General features: G+C 43.4%; 1 long non-coding RNA gene across 10 annotated transcripts in view; it reads left to right on the forward strand.

Annotated features, from left to right (window-relative positions):
* Positions 1-19,564, forward strand: part of LOC107969247 (uncharacterized) — a 310,186-nt gene that overhangs the window by 84,269 nt on the left and 206,353 nt on the right. Inside the window, exons 4-5 of one of the 10 annotated variants that reach the window (XR_010153267.1) lie at positions 3,833-3,925; positions 6,351-8,013. The exons of the other annotated variants lie outside the window; for them this stretch is intronic. This is a non-coding gene — a long non-coding RNA (uncharacterized LOC107969247). Of the gene's footprint in view, positions 1-3,832; positions 3,926-6,350; positions 8,014-19,564 lie in introns of those variants that run through there. 10 annotated transcript variants of the gene reach the window in all.

Raw genomic sequence — 19,564 nt, forward strand, 5'->3', positions numbered from 1 at the left:
TGGGATAACTTGGGGCCATTGCTTGTGCAGATGGCTTAGCGCCTCACAGTACAATGAGGGATGGTATTGCCTATACTTCTTGCCCTTGTGGTCTCTGCAAAACTGAGATAACAGGAGAAATATTTCTTGCCTATTCGACTGCTCTAAGAATGAGTTGCTTATGCAGACTCTCGTAAGACTGTCCTACAAGAGGGAGTGCTTGATTCCAAGTCTCACTTGATACCACGGGATGGCCAGTCAGGAACACACCTTCCTGTTGGCTCTTCTTCTGCCCCTGCCTAACCCCTCCTCCTCAATCCTGCCCTCTGGTGCTGTGCTTCCTATTTCCACAGGAAATAGGCCTCTACTTTGGGCTCTGATTTCTGGGGAAGCCAGAAAAATATAACTACTAAGTGCAAAACTCTGCTAGATGTCATAGAGAAAGGAAACATGGCTCTTCTCAAACCAGCTCTGCCTTTGGAAGTACTTACGAGGTTAACTACAACTGAAGGATGGCAAGTAGGGAAGCATCTCCCTAGGCCGATCTTAGGACACTCCTTGTATAGCTCTTCATGGTGCTTCCTTGGCCGGGTCGCTGAGCCACTCTGCTCATGATTTGGGCGATAGCAAGAAATTGAAGAAATAAGAGCTTTCCTTGGGAGGATCCAAGAGTCTGCATTTGAAAACAGTGTTATCTCAGGGATGGCATCTCATTTCTTTAATCTCTAGGTTTAGCTCCTAACACGCAATAGACTTACGAGTCCATTAGGTGACTAGAAACAGGGCCACTCGGGATGAATTTTCTTTTCTTTATGCTCCTTGTCTTTCTAGGCCAATGAGGTTAGCTCTGAGTGTAAAACTTCTGACTCGATTCTTCATTCTCTTCTGCAGATCACTTCCTAAATCTGCACCAAGCAGCAATCACAGAGATAAGAAAGAAGCCTTTCATGTTCAAGGTTACTAAATTTCACACTAAAACAGGTATTAGAGCACCCATACCTTCTCACACACACAAACACACACACACACACACACACACACACACTTCCACATTCTTGGATAAACTTTCTCTTATTAAAACTAGCTGAAACTCCCTAGGAAAATTAACTGTTGTTATAAAGAAAAAAAATGCTGTTGGCCTTGGCCTCAAGATAAGAATCAGCCATAGGAGGTTGGAATCATGATGGGAGGAACGCATGTCCCTCTGGGAGTAGCTAAATCCTGACTGCTCTGGCATTCTGCCCAGATGCACTATCTCCTGAGGCCTTGTAGTGGGATTCTGTTCAGTCAGGATGCTCCTCAGCAGTGGACACAATGTTTTGATTAAGTCCAAACAAGAAGACTGAATGATTATCTAAGGAATTTGGGACTGTCTCTGGTACCAGAGTGGGATATATTGACCTCCACAAAGGTTCTCTCATCCCTTGATTTGTTTCAAGTTAGCATCTCATTAGTGATGAGTGCAGAACCAAATAGTGTCAGGCAGAGAGAATCACTTCAACTTAAAGAGCATAACGAGAGAGTGAAGAGTTAGTAAGTCAGGCTCACAGATTCTGTGCTTCTCTGAAGGTAAAGAAGGAGAAGGAACATCAGTAGAAGTATCAGGACAGCATATAGAACCATCAGGAGAAATGGGGAATGGTTCTTCCTCTGCCACTAACTCATGAAATGACTTTAGGTGAATGACCTAAATTAAACTCTCTAGGCTTAAATTTATTTATCTGAAAGTGGGATGACTGAGATTGATCAGGGCATGCACACTTAATTGTTAACAGGGCAAGTGGATAACTCTCACGGATGCGTTGCCCAGGTGTGGGTATGCATACGTGCATTGGAGCATTAGTGTGGATGCCCTGAGCTGTGTGCCTCTGAGCCCACTCCACTCCCCACCCCATGATAAAGAGAGCAGCAGACACTCAACTTTAGCCTATTGTTGCCATGAGGAAATACAGACTCAGTGTGATCAGGTGTTTCCACTTTTAAATTACAAATCCAGATTTACATGTGAAATCTCCTAATTTTTAAAAGCTGGCTTAAACTACTCAAAAACAATTTTTAAAACATCACTCAAAAAAGCAACTAAAACACATCTGTAGGTTATATCTAATTTTTGGACCTTTACTTTATGGACTTTGAACTAGGTTGATATTTCTAAAGTGTGTTACTGTAGAACAAGATAATAATAAATGAAATCAGTAAAAATCAATCAATCAATCAATTGGTTGATCAATAACTGGAAATAAGGGTCCTGCAGTCAAATAAAGTTTGAACACACTGGATTAAACATTAAAAAGGTTTCTTTATTGTAAGTCTTCTCAGAGCCTTTATTATTCTAATGCTCTACTTACAATATGGTGGCCATCAGCCAAGTGGCTGTTTAGCACTTGATATGTGGCTCATCTATGTTGAGATGTGCCGTTCAGTGTAAAAGCACATAAATGTGGTTTATTTTATTGTTAACTTGACGGGGCACATGGATGTTTGGTTAAACATGATCTCTGGGTGTTTCTGGATGAGAATACCATTTGCATCAGTAGACCACAGAAAGCAGATTAAACTCCCTAATGTGGGTGGGCCACATCCAATCTGTTGAAGGTCTGGAGAGAACAAAAGGCTGAGCAATAAAGAATTTTCTTTCTGTGTCTGACCATCTTCAAGGTGGAACATTGGTCTTCTGCCTTGAGACATGGACTCAGATCGGAACTATACTATTGGCTTTCCTGGCCCTCCAGCTTGCCAACTACAGATCTTGGGCCTTCTCTGGCTCATAATTAATTATATGAGCCAATGCCTTGTGATAAATCTCTCTGTTTCTGTGTGTTTGTGTGTGTATGTGTGTGTATTTGTAGGCATAAAATAAATATTTTATTAAACCTAAATTGATTTAAAAATATGGCTTCTCAAAAATGTTAAATTACTAATGGAACTTGGATTATAATTTTCCTAGACAGTGCTGGTCTAATATATGTTGGGATCATCCAAAAGGTGGATAAAGTATGAGCATTTCCAAAATTTATTTGACTTCAGATTCTTTTGATTCAAGGAGAAACTCATGAAATTAGTGTTCTGTGGAATATACTTCAGAAAAGTGATCCAGCTCTGAGATATGATTTTTTGATATTTTGAGAGAGGGAGGAACAGAACAACCTTCTGGATTTCCCCTTTGCCTTCAATTCTTGTCTATGGTCCATATAGTGGGCTCTGGGCACTTATAACCCTTTAAAAACTTCTTCGCCTATTTCTTCTTCCCTAATTAAAAACATTGATCAAGTGTGCCGATGAATAATTGACATACTGTAAAAGTCATCCAATATGATGACTTTTGACAAGTGAATGTACCTGCATAACCACAATCAAGATGCAGAATTTAAAAGAAAATTTTCTTTTTACTATCTTTAAGTTCTACGGTACATGTGCACAACGTGCAAGTTTGTTACATATGTATACATGTGCCATGTTGGTGTGCTGCACCCATTAACTCGTCATTTACATTAGGTATATCTCCTAATGCTATCCCTCACCTCTCCCCCAACGCCATGACAGGCTCAGCTGTGTGATGTTCCCCAACCTGTGTCCAAGTGTTCTCATTGTTCAATTCCCACCTATGAGTGAGAACATGCGGTGTTTGGTTTTCTGTCCTTGCAATACTTTGTTCAGAATGATGATTACCAGCCAATTTTTTTTTTTTTTTTTTTTGAGATAGGGTGTCACTCTGTCTCCCAAGCTGGAATGCAGTGGCATAATTTTGGCTCACAGCCTCCCAGGTTCAAGCAATCTCCCACCTCAGCCTCCCAAGTAGCTGGGACTACAAGCAAGTGCCACCACACCTGACTAACTTTTGTATTTTTTGTAGAGATGGCATTTCCCCATGTTGCCCAGGGTGGTCTCAAACTCCTGATCTCAAATGATCTGCTCAGCTCAGCCTCCCAAAGTGCTGGGATTACAGGTATGAACCACTCACTGCACCTGGCCCAAGACACAGAATATTTACATTACCCTACAATGTTCTTTCAAGCCACTTCCCAGTAAACCCTCACCCCTCAATATCAAGCTGGAACAACCCCCATCTGCTTTCTCATACTGGTTAGAAGACCAGAGATCTGTGCTCTCTGTCTCTCTCTCTCCTTTTGACTCCCATTGTTTGGATCTAATACAGTTATTCTATCTCTCTAGAACCCTCCTACAGACAGGTCTTTTCATCTCAAACTTGGATCTGTGCTTTTGGCCATTCTAAGTAACTACCTTATTAGCCCAGCAGCCTTGGTTTTCTGAAACCCTACTTGGTATCCACCTGGTTTTCTGAAACCCTACTTGGTATCCACCTCTCAAATCAGATTCTTTTGAGTCTGGCCTAATTCCTTCCAAAGGGAGAAACCAACCAGGTGGTTGTGAAAAGCCAGGTGGTACATTTTATTGAATGTGACCAAATGGTGTTCTAGAGCCTAGAATTCTGCCTATCATGCAACCCCAATTCAATTCCTAGTTTTATTTCCATTGGATAATTGTAATCGGGTGAGCTAGTCTCTGCCATAGAAGGATGGGTGAGGCACATAGAAGGTATTGGGGCAATAATAAAGAGAAAAAGGGAGCCAAGCAGAAGGAAGTTGAGGAAATGATGCAATGGAGAGAGAGGGGAGAGGTGCTGCACTCTTTTAAACAATCAGCTCTCTCATGTGCTAATAGAGTGAGAACTCACTCATTATGCAGGTAAGGCATCAAGTCATTCATGAGGCATCCACCTCCATAACCAAAGCACCTTCTATCAGGCCCCACCTCCAACATGGGGGATCAAATTTCAACATGAGATTTGGAGGGGACAAATATCCAAACTATATCAACAGGGAAGCAGTGGAGAAAGTCTTGTGCACCATGCAAGTGGGCTTACATTTTCTCCTGGAAAAGTGATGAGACCCTTACAAACTTTGAACCTGTGACTGGGGGTGTGACCTGAGTGTCAGAGAGTCTCTCTGAGAGTGCTGTGGGATTGTGTGCAGGGCAGGTGAGACCAGTGCCAGAAGGGCTAGGAAGGAGGCTGTTGGCATGGTCTGGGCCTTTTTCTGTTCATTAATATTCATTTATATATAGCCCTCACACTAGGAAGTCAGTCTGATCCCCTGGCTTCCCTCCAGTCTCTGTAACCTTCCTCAATACCAAGACTATACTGGGGCCCCCACTGAGGGGGTGAGATGTGTTTTGAGCTAGTCAAGGCAGAAAAGTACCCCTGAGGATTTTGATGCTTCAGGATCTTAGGTTTCCTGAGTGGAGGTGGTTCATGCAGTGAACCACCTCATGATGCAGGTGGTGGAATGTCAGGCATTCACCTGGTGAATGCGGTGGTGGAATGTCTCTGAACAGGGTGTTTGTTTCAGACCTCTATGAAGACGTTTTAAAATAAAATGCTGGTATTTCTAGTGAAAACTGTTTCCTACAGTATCATCACTATGGGCAGCTGTCTATGAATTCTAATGGTGCTACCATTGCTATCAGCCATTTTTCTTTCCTCTTGGCAGATTACTTTCAAGGCTAATTTGAGTCATGTAATGAAATCAGTCTGATTTTTTAAAATTAACTTTGATTTATCATAAAAGTGATGCATCCTCATTATAGAAAAAGTGTCACCTTTTTATGACCCCAATTACTGGGCTTGGGCACTGACCCGATTCATCTTCCCTGTTCCCAACTGTCTGTTGCCTGTTTGTAAATCTCAAATCCCACTGAAGGATTAAGATCTGGTGCAGGCTCTGGAGAAATTTACAAAAAAGAAGTTTCAAAACTTACTTCTGTAAATTCTGGAACATTTGGTAAATATGCATTCATTACTTACAGTAGCACCTCATAAAGTTGCTCTGGTATCCAGATCTGGCCTCTGAAAAATTCCAGTGAAAATGGTTTCTCCGAGTGAGCTGGGGCTACTCAACAGACTGCTGGCTCTTCCTCAAGCTGGTTTTATCTCTAAGGGAGCCAGGTCCTGCACAGAGGTGTCTCCTCCTCTCAAAGATGATCTGGAATTAGCAGTGATGACTGCATTTTCTCCACCTCTCTGCTAGACAGGAAGCCTCTTCATGAGATACAAGGAATCCCTTCATTTCTTTGAAATCAGTCCTTTGCTTCCGAGAAGTACCTATGGAGCAGAAGAATCACAAATACTGCTTTTTTCCTTGACGCTCTTCTCTCCCTAGGAGGCTCACCAGTTGATTTTTATTTTTCTGATTTATGTGAATGCAGAAGTATCTTTGCATCTAAGCCTATGTTGATGAGATCAATGGATACTCAAGTTCCATTGTCAGGCTGACCACTTTTCCTCAGGTTCCAAATGCTACTCCTGACAGAGACGTAGAAGAGACACCTGACCCATCTCCTTTGCTTTACAGATGAGAATGATAAGAGCTGGCTTACCCGTTTGCCTTCATGCTCCTGTTCTCAGCTCACACATGGCTTTGGTGAAAAACGGGCACAGTTCCTCGAAGGGCAGCAGAGACACAGTAACAAGGTAGAAGCTACAGTCTTTCAAAGGGGATCCAGCTGCACCCTAACAAGGTCATTGCAGCTTTTTCTGGAACACTCAGTAGAGGCTTCCAAAATTCTCTGAACTTGCTACTTGGCTAAAGCCTTTAGATCAAGACCCCAGAGGGTCACACAAACTGACCTTTGGTTCCCCTGACTTAGATTTGACTGCATTTCTATGGATACCTCTTTCCCAACTTCTGCTCACCTCCATGTTTATTTTGCTTTAATCTCCTAACAATTTGATGATTTCATCTCAATTCTTAGCTCATCTCACACTGCACCCTTGGCTTGGGTGTTTTAGAGGAATTATTGTCAAGTTTTTCTTTTAAGCAATGACATAATCCTTATCTAAAATAAATTTTAGATAAGGATTAATTTCTGCAGATTCCCTATGTGTGAACAGATGCAGATATGAAGAACCTACTTGACTTTGACGTGCCTCAGAATCACCAGGGAGCATGTTAACAATGCCCTAGGATGCTTCACAGAGTATCCTGTGGAACTCTCCAGATTCAACATTAGAGGGTTCAAGATTTGGTCCAGGAATCTGCATTTCAAGCATCCTCAGTGATTCTGATGCAGGATGTATTTCATGAATTTTTTAAAAATCCTAGGTAATCTAATTCAATTAGTCCAAGACCATGTCTTGAAAGATGCTGTCATATGGTATTGAAAAATTATAGTTTATAAAAATACTCCTTTAGAGGATGGTTGGTTGATGAAGATATGATCCCTGTCCTGAAGGCACGTAGACTCTAATAAAGGGTGCTGTGAGACTGACTAAGGGACTCCTTACACAACTAGAATGTTCTGAGTTTATTCTGGTGTTATTGCTTAGAATAATTTTGCATAAGGGACTGAGAAGGCTTGTGGGAGAGAATTTATTGGTGGCCCAGAGAGTTGGGTACACAAGTTTGACCCAATTATTTTGAGATCTGTTGCACAGCATGGTGACTATGGTTAATCATAATATATATTTCAAAATTATTAAGAGAGCAGATTTTAAATGTTCATACTACAAAGTAAAAAAATGATAAGCATGTGAGGTAATGAATATGTTCATTAGCTGGATTTAATTATTCCATAATGTATGCATATGTCAAAACATCCCACGGTAAAGGAGACCACCCCTTATATTGTCTTATACCCAATTTCTGCCTCCAAAGAAAGAAAAAGTAAAAACTAAAAGGCAGAAATGAAATCCACAAGCAGACAGCCCGGCCCCACAGCCTAGTAGTTAAAGAGCGACCCCTGACCTAATCGGTTATGTTATCTATAGATTACAGACAATGCACAGAAAAGCACTGTGAAAATCCCTATCCCGTTTTGTTCTGATCTAATTACCAGTGCATGCAGCCCCGAGTCACATACCCCCTGCTTGCTCAATCGATCACGACCCTCTCCACTTGCACCCCCCTAGAGTTGTGAGCCTTTAAAAGGGACAGGAATTGCTCATTCGGGGAGCTCAGCTCTTGAGACAGGAGTCTCGCCGATGCCCCCGGCCGAATAAACCCCTTCCTTCTTTAACTCTGTGTCTCAGGAGTTTTGTCTGCGGCTCGTCCTCCTACGATGATACTTTATAAATACATGTAATTATTATTTGCCAACTAAACATAATATTTTAAAAATTGAAAAAAAAAAACAATAAAAACCAAGGTCCCACTAGGAGGAAAGATGCCATGCCCCCAGGGTCTACCACAATGCTTGACATATAAAGGGCATTCAATAAATATTTCCTTTGAAGGGATAAACAAATAAATAAGCTAATGAGTGAGGGTGATGGTTAATATTAGGTGATGTGATGGTTAATATTAGGTATCAACTTCACTGGATTTGAGGGATGCCTAGATGGCTGATGAAGCATAGTCTCTGGGTGTGTCTGTGAGTGTGTTGCCAGAGGAGACTGACACTTGAGTTGGTGGGCTGGGAGAGGAAGACCCGCCCCCACTGCGGGTGAGCACCAGTCAACAGGCTGCATTATTTAGTCACGAATATAAGAAATGGTTGGGCTGGGAATACAGAGTTGCTTTGAAGCCCAGAGGGTCTGTGTCGCTTTGAATCTAAAAGACTAAACCAGCTGCATGAGCAGATGTGATGCTGAGGGGATGAGATGCCAGTGCATTGCTCAGCGGCAAGTGGCCTGGTGTAGACAAAGGGGAGAGTGGCAAGGTGCCTTTATGACACCGACAGGCAGTGGCACTCAGCGTGTATATCACCCAAGAGTTCTTTCAGGACAGAAGAACAAAGTACTCTGAAGCAGAATCACTGTGAAACAGATTCACCGTGCACTGGCTACCAACTTGTCTGAGTCTGGTGAGACAGAACACACCATGCACACGAGTCACATGAAATGGATTTATTACTTTCTAGGCAGCAAGGGACAGCAGAAGCCAAGTGTTCGTGATGTGCTGATCCCACAAGCCTCAGGAAAGCTGCCTGGAGAGGACAGTCTTGTCTGTGTGTGCCCCGCTAGCACTGCAGCTGAGGGACCCCAAAACAGCCCTCCCTGTGTTCCCATGTATTGCCCCATGGACATGACATGCTGGGCTAAAGCATTGAAGGACATTTTGTTTCTGGGGGCAGGTTTTGAACAGGAGCAGAGCTCACCCTGCTTTTCCCAGTCCCTCCATATTTCAGGATGTTCCATTCCCAGCACATTTTACAGTTATTCTTGGAACGGCAAGCAAGAAAGTGAGGAGAACTGGATCAGTCTAAAGCTCGGGAGGCTGAGACAGGAGAATTGCTCGAACCTGGTGGAGGTTGCAGTGAGTCGAGATCGCGCCACTGCACTCCAGCCTGGGTGACAGGCTGGATGCTTAAATTGTAGTAGTGTCCCTATTTTAACCAGAATATCTCTTCCAAACAGGGGGACTGGGCAGCTTGGTACTACTAGAAATTTCTGTGGAAGATTTGTTTCTCAAATTGACAGATCAAAGGAGGGGTAAAGAATCTTGTTTGTGGCTTTCCTTCCAATCCCATAAAACCCATGGACCAGGAGGAAAATTTGCCTGCATAAGCAGTAAGGACAGAGTAATTCACCCCTGTATTGGAAAGAAACTGAATTTGAGAGCCCCTGACGTCCAGTTACCTGGGGATCCTAAGTAGTAATTACAGTGTTACAGGACAGGGGGCGGTGAGGAAGACGCTGGGCCCTCTCAGTCTTCATCTAATTCCTCCTTTTGCACTGCTGGAGTTTTGCCTGACTGAGCCCCTTGGTGGGAGCAGGGGCAGTCAATTCTCCAGTGCCAGGAGTCACAACTGGTGCCTTCCCATTGATGGCAGGAGCCTGATGGAAGCTTAGTACATTCCTTTGCCCAATGCCCATTTTCCTTGCATTTGAAGCAAAAGCCTTTGCTGGCATTAAGAGCCCATTATGGCCACTTGGTGTTTAACCCATGCAAATGAAGTGGTGGCCTACAATCATTCTGATTGGTTGCAGAAAGCAACCAATCAGAGGCTGAAGTGAGGTTACAAAGTTACACTCCTACACAAACGTCTGATTCATTGCTTTCTGCAACCAATTTTCCATCTGCCCTGCAGAAAAGGGCAGTGGTTTATGGCCCTTCGGGTTTCCCTTAAATGATTTTTGGGCATTCAGGGCATCACCAATGATGTCTGCCATAATTTTGGCTTGCTGTTTTTCTTTACTCTGTTCCCTTTTTACTTCCTCCAGGTCATAATACCACCATAAAGGTGGTATTAAGAAGTTGATTTTGATTAGTTTGTGGCCCCATCTGTAGCTTTTGCAGCTTATGTCTGATAACTGGGGTGGATTGACTAACGAAATGCTGTGCCATTAATGTTTTGCCTTAGGGAGAGGAAAGGTCCAGATTAGTATATTTCTTAAAGGCTTCCTCCAGCCTGCCGTAAAACATGGCTGGATTTTCCTCCTTGCCTTGTGTAACCTCTCTTACTTTATTATAATTTACTGGCTTAGTTATTCCCTTTCTCATTCCTCCAAGGAGAGCCTCAAGAAATTTAGCCTGGTTGTTCATTCCCATGGGGGTGTTATAGTCCCAATTAGGATCAGTAATGGGAACTGTATCTGGCCTCCAGTGATTGTCCTGAGGGTTTCGAGTGAATAATTCATCCACTTCTCGGGTTGGGGGAGTGGCCTCAAAGATTCGTTCCTTTTCTGAGGGAGTGCAACAGGTTGCTAAAATGAATTGAACATCTCTCCATGAGAGTTCAAAGGCTAAAGTCAAAATTTGTAACCCATCTGCACATTTCCTAGGAATCTCAGAATAGCTTCCCCTTACATTGTTGTATATCAGTTATAGAGAAGGGGGCCTGCACTAGGACAGGCCCCTTGGTTCCTGCTACTTCCCTAAGGGGCAGCAGGTCTGGAGGGAGAGTTGAATAAGGTGTTCCCCTCCAAGTGTGAGGGGGACTTAGTAGGGTCCCCAGTGTTTGCTCCTGGGTTTTAGCCTCAGGAGCCTTGGCAAGGGGCTATATGGGGGCAGTTGCTATTTACCCTGAGAGACAGGTGGTCCTTGTAAAATGGGATCATCTATAATATTGAGCTGTGCCTTAGAACTTTCCTTTAGGGGGTGGGTTCTGGGAGTTTTGTAGATTGTTAGGTTTTGGTATAGGGTCATGAAAGCCTGTATTTATGGGATTTCTGACCTTTTGCCCTGCCTCTTACAAAATAGGTCTAATTGCAGGATGGTGTCATAATGAAGGCTACCGTTGACTGCCCATTGTTCTTGGCTGGGCCGCTCATAATGGGGCCAGATAGTATTGCAGAAAAAAAATATATGCTTCTTCTCTTTAGACTGTCAGGGTCAAATTGCTTCCAATGGTGGAGGATGTAGTCAAGCGAGGAATCAGGTGGAATAGATTCAGAGTTGTCCATAGTGGCCTGGAAAAGAGAAGAGGACTTTGAAAAATGGAGGGTTTATCAAGTGACTCAAATTTTACCTGGATCATCCCCCTGGAAAAATTCTAGGCCCTGAATGGAGTCCCCAGGGGTGCCCTCAGTTTAGGGTCCTGACTTAGTCCATCAAATGTCTCTGAACTTAGATGGGTGCTGGCACCACTTTGGACTGGTTCCCTTCACCACTGATGACCTGCTATGAACTTTCTTCAAGGTTTTTCTATCCCACTTAAAGCAACCTTTTAACTCTGTAAATTAAAGCAATAAACCCACCCGTCAGTACCTGCATAAATTCCCTTTCTCATGAATCCCCCCAACCCATGACCCACATACACCACCTACAACATGCCTGGACCCTGTGACTTGTCCTAAACAACTCTCTCTTTAAACAACTAGTTGTATAATCTTTTTTGCATAGCTAGGTGGGTTTTTTGTCCTTTGCCAGTCAAGTAGGGGAAGGGAAGAATTTAGCATAAGAAAAGAAGGTTCAAGTTGCCTGAAACCTGTGTGAGTTCGCCCTGGACAAGCTGCCACTGCCCGCTGCATCACACATAGGGACCAGGGACTATAACTAGAAAGGGTAGAAAATAGTCTTTTCCTTTTTTGGGCCGGGCAGTCATCCTTGTTCACTCCTTGGCCTTCAGACAGCACCAGAGAGTGGCCCCGGCCAGTTGCCCTCACTTACCAGGGAGCTACTAGGAAATAGCAGCCAAAACACTGAAAAAGGAATAAAAAATGAACTCAGAAAAAGGGAAAAAGGAATAGGATTCAGAAAAAGGAAAAAAAGGGAAAGGACTCAGGTCCCTCACCTCAACTGGGTGGTGGTCAGGGGCTTCCACATGGAAACCTTTCTGTTTCACCAGAGAGTGGCCCTGGCCAGCAACTTGCAGTTGCCTCCGTGCTTTGGCGCTGTCCATCGAGCTCCCTGAGTTGGAAAGGAAAAGAGAGAGAGAAAAAAAGATTCCCCTGTATGCAGCAGAGAAGAAAAGGGGAAAGGAGAAAAATAAATCCCTAACTTTGGGCTTATCTTCTGGTTGGCTCTCCAAAATATGTTAAAGGTAACATAACGGTAAAGGGTCTTGACTGCAAGTTGTTCAGGTTCTTTGCATTTTGAACAAAGAATCAGACAAAATGCACAGCAAAGCAAGGAAGGAATAAGCAACAAAAGCAGCGATTTATTGAAAATGAACGTACATTCTACAAGGTGGGAGCAGGCCTAAGCAGTGGCTCAAGAGCCCCGGTTACAGAATCTTCTGGAGTCCAAATACCCCCCAGAGGTTTCCCATTGGCCACTGGTGTCCACACCATGCAAATGAAGTGGTGGCCCTCAATCAATCTGATTGGTTGCAGAAAGCAACCATCAGAGGCTAACATGAAGTTACAAAGTTACACTCCTATGCAACCATCTGATTGGTTTTGGAAAGCAACCAATCAGAGGTACTTTAATATTTCCATCTGCCGTGCAGAAGAGGTGGTGGGGTTGCAAAGTGAGTAGCATCTGGTCCTTTTGTTACTTAGGCGTGAAAATTTGGGGTTTTCCCTTATCAGTTTAGTTCTAGGAAGTCAGCATGAATTGGCCTTAGATTCCCTGCCTCCAGACCCTATTCTCCTGCCTCAAACTTAGGCACCATATCTGCATTCTTACTACAGCTAGGAGAATATGAATGACATATTAGAAATGTACAGTGGTTTCTTCTAGATAAAATATTGATGGGTTTATATGAAGAAAAGGTCAACGGGGCTTGATAAATGACAGAAATCAGGGATTTTAAACTCCATGAGCACCCCTCACCTGGAGGCAAGGAGTGGAGTTGGAGACAGGATGTAAGGTGGGCAAACACTCCTCTTAGAATCTTATGTGTCTGCAGGGTGAGCTCTAGGACAACTTTGATGGGGACTGTAGCAGCTACTGAATAGGAGGGATGCAAGGGTGACACCCCAGAACAAGAGGAAGGAAAGATCTAAGAGCAGCTGTGTCCAGGACACAGGCATCAACACCATACAAAGGGCTTAGCGGTGGCGGAAAAGGAAAAAAAAAAGAACTCAGGAAAAGGAAAAAAGGAATAGGATTCAGAAAAGGTAAAAAGAAAAGGGGGAAAGGATGCAGGTCTCTCACCTGAACTGGTTGGTGGTGGTCAGGGGCTTCCACATGGAAACCTTTCAGCTCCACCAGAGCAGTGGCTGGGGATCAACCTCTGTTTAGAGTCAGTTTCTTTGGAGTTGCAAGGGGTGGCACTGGAAAGTAACCAGAGGAGGTCAGAAGAAATTTCAGCTGGAGGTCAGGGGGTCAAGGGCTGCTACCAGAAGTTCTTGAGCATGGTGGCAATGGAGGGTCTTCTCATCACTGGGTTAGGACTTCTTACCAAAGAAATTAAAAGGAAGTCAAGCTATACTGTCTGGCCCCCAGCATACAGACTTCACTGAAAACCAGAACACCTCCTGGCTGAGGGGAACTTCCTCTGGCCCACTCTTCCCACAATGCTGGGAATCATTGAACTGGTTCAAAATTGGAGGCTCAGATCTCAGACCCTGCGTTTAACAGCTTGCAAGCAGACAGTGTGCAGAATGCCTTATCTTGGAATAAATAGTTCTTGATGTATCTCCTATCATTTAAGTATGAGGAAATTAAATGCAAACCAGTAGGGAGCCTATGAAGTAATGCTATAACATAAAGGAAAAAATAGAAGGAAGTATCATTTTTAAAATATTACTGAAATAAACAGAAGAAACTATTCACCATCATGTGCCTTGTACTCTCACGGCTCAAGGAAACATGGACAAATGAGATGAAAGATGAATGATAAGAAATTTGAGCTGAGAGGGGAACAGATTGAGATAAATCAGAAATTATAAAGAAATTAGATAAGGAAAGAATTTCAGGTAAGTAAACATGCTCTAATGGAATTTAAAAATTCATTCAAAGCAGAATTATTCTATGAAAATCAAATCAGGAACGTCGAAGATATATTTGAAAAGTGCTTCCTGAATGCAAAGAAATGAGACCAGAATATGGTTTTATTTTTGAACGTGGCTGCTAGAAAAATATTTGTTCAAATGTGTTGACTTTAAAAATACATTTTATTGATTTTCTTCTCATTACAAATGAGTACATGTTCATGGCTCAAATATGAAGAAGAAAAGCTTTCATTTTCTACTATCATATTTCATATATCCATTAAGTATTTTTCCTATGCATGTAACTAGTTTGTCTACAGGATCTTTGCACAGAATATATATATATATTCACATATATATACACATATATATACACATATATACACATATATATATGCACACATATAAACATACATACATAACATGTTTGTGTTTCTTTTATAAAATTGAATAATAACTCACAGAAAATAAAGCCAAGATGAACAGTTTCTACAGCAATAAAGAAAAATAAGACCTGGCTCATGTGACAAAAGACCCATCTCAGTTCATGTCCTTCTTATCTCTAGCTTTTTCAGGTCAAGGATAGTTTTATCAGAGGCTGCCTATCCCAGTGTTGCCACTCCAAAGTAGTGATACAGAATGGCTGGGCTCCTGGCTAAACCCCACCCTTAAACCTGGAACCACGGCCCTAAGTGAAAACACCTGACCCTGTTTTTCCACCCAAATGTTGCATTTTGGCCTGCCACGCCCCTATCCTGTGCCCATAAAAAGACTTCAACTGGCAGAGCAACACAAATGGATGATGCTAGTGGTTAGGGATGCGAGCAGCTGAGCTTTAGGGATACAAGCTTCTGAACATTGGGGATACAAGTGGCTGAGTGGTGGAGACTAAGGATAGAAGCGGCTAACTTCAGATGGTGTGGCCCCAGGGAAAGATCTCCTTTCCACACCATACCCTTTCCCACTCCCATCCCACTGAGAACAATTACCCAATAAAATCTTCCACATACGCTATACTACCCTTCAATACGTTCATGTGACCTAATTTTTCCTGGATGCTGGACAAGAACCCAGGTGCCAAGAGGGCAGAGGCTTGGACGCTGCTGCGGGCCACACACACACAGAGCCTCCTCCCACCAGAGAGGAGTGACTGGCCAGATCCAGCGTTTGTTACCTCCGGTTCCCACAATCACTGGCTCTCAATGCTCCCTCTCGTGGGGAGTGGCCAGCGGCGGACTGACTGAAAAGAGCCACTCCAGTTTCTGCCCACAAAGGAGGCCAAGGGAACAATCCCATCTCATCTAGGGGCCCATCTGGGATACAACAGATGGTTAGTTAACATGCGGGCCTGTCGGATCTGCCTTTTTTTCAAGACCCTGCCACCTCTGTCTTTCCGCCTGGTAAAAGGAATATTGGCTCTTTTTCCCTTTATGGAGGTCTAGCTGGTCTGAAGTGGGGAAGGGATACAGTGATTAAAGGAACCCATTTCCACAGAGCAGAGGCTCTTCCTTCAACCCCACCCGCTGCCCTTATGCCCTTTAAGTTGTTTTTCTGTTTTTCTAAGGGAGAGGGTTCTCTTCCCACCTCAGCACTCTGCTTATGATAGGAAAATGACAGAGGAGGAAACCTTCGTGGCTGGTAGCTGTAAATTTGCCAAAGCCTATGCGACTTAATCTAAGTGAATCTCTGCAGCCCTTCAAATACCCTTTTTTAATCTCAAACTTGATTCCAAGCTTCGGGTTGAGGCCCTGGAAAGGAAAACGAGATCTGAGGGATCCAAAGCCAGGCAACATGTACAGTGTAAATGGGCAGGATCAATTCCTGCCAACAAAAACCCTGCTTCATGGAAGAAGGCCATGCTCCATGGCATAGGTGAGGCCCAGGGAACTTAAAGTTGTTGACAGCAGGGGAGATAGGGTGTATGTGGATAAGAGCGGGTACTCCCACCCGCTAGGCCCCCCTGCTTCATCGGTGCAAGCCGCTTTGGCACCCATGGGTGGCACCTGCCAAGGTCACTGGGACTCGGGGATGGAGATAGAAAAGAAAAGGGGGGAACGCCCTCTTTCTTTCTCCCTCACACCCCAAGTTTTTGCTGAAAGAAGGAAGGGAATGAGGGATGCCCCAAATTGCCTGTCTTTCAGAATGGACAACCAACAAACTTTATCATCTCCAGTTTCTACTCAGAAACAGACCCTGGGTCTAGATAGTACTTTAGACGATCTCCTGAAAGTGGCCACCTTGGTCTTTTAGATATAAGAAAGAGGCAGAAGCTTTAATGACCACCGTGCAAGCCCATGAACCCCAGAATCCCTAACGTTCACCTGTTAACCACTACAGATGTGGCAAGAACAGTTCTCTCTCTCAAAGTGTAACCACTCCCATACAAGATTTAATTTTTTTCACCAGGGTGAGACAGCTTGGGGTACAATCTTGTTAGTATATTTCACTTCTCATTTCTGTAATCTTTGGCACTAAATTCTTTCCTTGCATAATGCACGTTTGATCCATGCATATTTAACCTTGTAAAGCTTGTTTTTTCTCTCTCCTGGAGGCCATCAGGGCTCCAAATAGGCAGGCAGCCAGAGCCTTGGATGATGGCTCCCTTTTGCCGGGGATCCTTAGGTAAATCTCTGGGAGGAATCTGATTGCCATTTTCTGCAAACAATGTCCCCTTTCAGCAGGAAGTAGCTAAGACCGGTCGTTGTCCATATTCTAAAGGCACTTAGATGTGCCTCTTCAGAGAGGGGAGATGATATAGAATGGCTGGGCTCCAGGCTCCCCACTAGACCCTACCCTTAAGCCTAGAACCACCACCCTAAGTGCAAACAGCTGACCCTATTTGTCTGCCCAAATGTTGCTTTTCTGGCCTGCCGTGCCCCTATCCTGTGCCCATGAAAAGACTTCAGCTGGCAGAGCAACACAGTGGCTGATGCAAATAGTCAATGCAAGTGGTTGGGGATGCAAGCTGCTGGGCATTGGGGATCCAAGCTGCTGAACATCGGGGATGTGAGTGGCTGAGTGTTGGAGACTATGGATAGACATGGATAACTTCAGAGGTGTGGCTTAGGGAAAGATCGTCTTCTTTCTGCACCATCCCCTTTCCAACTCCCATCCTGATGACAGCCATCACCCAATAAAATCCTCCACATACACTACCCTTCAATCCATTTGCGCAACCTGATTTTTTCTGGACACTGGACAAGAACCTAGGTGTTGGGAGAGCAGGGACTTGGACGCTGCTGCAGGGCGGCACAGAGCCTGCTCCCACCAGAGAGGAGCGACTGGCTGGTTTCAGCCTTCATTCCCTCTAGTTCCTGGACTTGCTTGCTTGCCTGCTCCCTCTTGCCTGGAGTGGCCAGAGGCCGGCTGAGTGAAAGGAGCCACTCCAATTTCTGCCCATGAAGGGGGTCAAGGGAACAATCCCATCTCAGTACGAGGAAGGAAACCTTAGGATTCTTCACTCCTCAAGCCCATGATTTAAAAGTTGGCACTGGGAAGCAGAAAGGGAATTTATTCCAATAAGTGCAGTAGAGGCTTATTTCTTTCCCTTCTGTAGAAAAAGTAGAAGAGAAAGCTTTTGCATTGTGGCTGCTTTGGTGCAGAGTGGGCAGAGCCAGAGGAGCTGTGAGAATCTCCCAGGTATCACTGGTTATCACCTGGGACTCATGCCAACAGGCAAGCCTGGATCCATCCTCTGTTTACCCTCACCCCTAGGCTTGGTGTTTTCATAACTGTGTGGTCTCCAAGCTTAACAAGGCTGTCAGTGCTGACAGGTCATTCTTCTCCATTCCTAAGTTATCTTTTTCCTCCAAAACTTACTGTAGCGATTTCAAATCCTTTAGTTTTTTGATACTTCCAGCTATGTCTATAAAAACATGCTCACCCACACTGGTCCACAGATATCTTATCCTCCTGCCTTGTTGTCATAAGGGAAGGGGCATCCTTCTGAGATGTGGGTCTAATACCTGCATCTGTGCTCTGCCTGACATTTCTTCCTCTGGATCTTCCACCCAACCCTTGACTGGCTTCTTTCTGTCCATATTTAAATATGCTTGAGATTTTCAAATCTTTATAAAAGTTTCTCTCTATTGCATGTCTTATTGTCCCCAAAGATCTGTTTTGAGAGTTATCTGTAATCTTTACTTGTTATCTTTACTTTCTCACTTTTTTCTTGTACTTCTACTTGTTGAAATCTGACTTTTACTCCTGCCCTTGCAAGGGTCATCCTACTTGTAGCTCATGTTAAGGAACACTTCTAAGTCCTTAGGCAAGAAATCCCCTCTGGGCAGCATTTGGCACTGTTGACAAGGTTCTCCTTATTAAAACACTTTTATCTCGGTGTCTGTGACACTGTGCTTTTCTGGTTTTTCTCCAATTTAATCAGATCAGATTGTTTCTTCTCAATCTCCTTTTTTTTCTGTTATTGTTTTCTTTCTGCCCAACCCTTAGATACTGGTGTTCTTAAGAGGGCTCCTTCTTTCTCACTCAACACATTTTCTCTCAGATGATCTGTAACAACAAACTATTTGCTGATGACTGCCATTTATTTGTTTAACAAGTATTTATTGAAATGGAAACAAATCATAAGAAGAATAAACAAATTCAAATGCTGGTTCATTGAAAAGACCAACAATATAAATCAACTTCTTGTGAATTTGACTACTTAAAAAGAAAGAATGAGAGTAAAAATATACAATATTGAAAATAAGAAAGGAGATATTTTCACAGATATAGAGAAAATTAAAATGTTCATAAAAACCCCACATCCAACTCCTATGGCAATACTTTTTCTAGGATTTTCTAAAATCCTAGAAAAGGGGATTATTTCTTAACAAAACATAATTCACCAAACTGTACTCAAGAAGTAGGAAGTTCGAATAGGTCAATTTTCAGTAAGAGTTTGGAAAAATTAGAGGCACCATTGGAAAAGGGACTGAGAGAATAATATTCCTCTTTACTAGTTTACTTTTTTGGCAAGGGAAAGGGGAGGATGAAGGCTAGTAGAAAGTGGGGTGTGGTCAATAAATCTAACAGAGGAAGAGGTCAGAGAAAGATGACTGAGAGCTTCCCTGTTCAGCATGTAGACTTTTTCTTAAAACTCCTGGCACCTCCCTAGAGCAGGTGTCTATAAACTATGGGCAAGTGACCAAATCCAGCCCACCATCTTTTTTGTAAAGGTTTTGTGATACGCAGCAACACCCATTTGTTTAAGTGTTGTCTATGGCTGCTTTGGTGATACAATTTCAGAACCGAATAGTTACAGCAGAGACCAGATCGCTCATAAGACCTAAAATATTTGCTATCTGG

This window comes from Pan troglodytes, chromosome 19, assembly GCF_028858775.2.
Source record: "Pan troglodytes isolate AG18354 chromosome 19, NHGRI_mPanTro3-v2.0_pri, whole genome shotgun sequence".
Lineage (NCBI taxonomy): Eukaryota > Metazoa > Chordata > Mammalia > Primates > Hominidae > Pan > Pan troglodytes.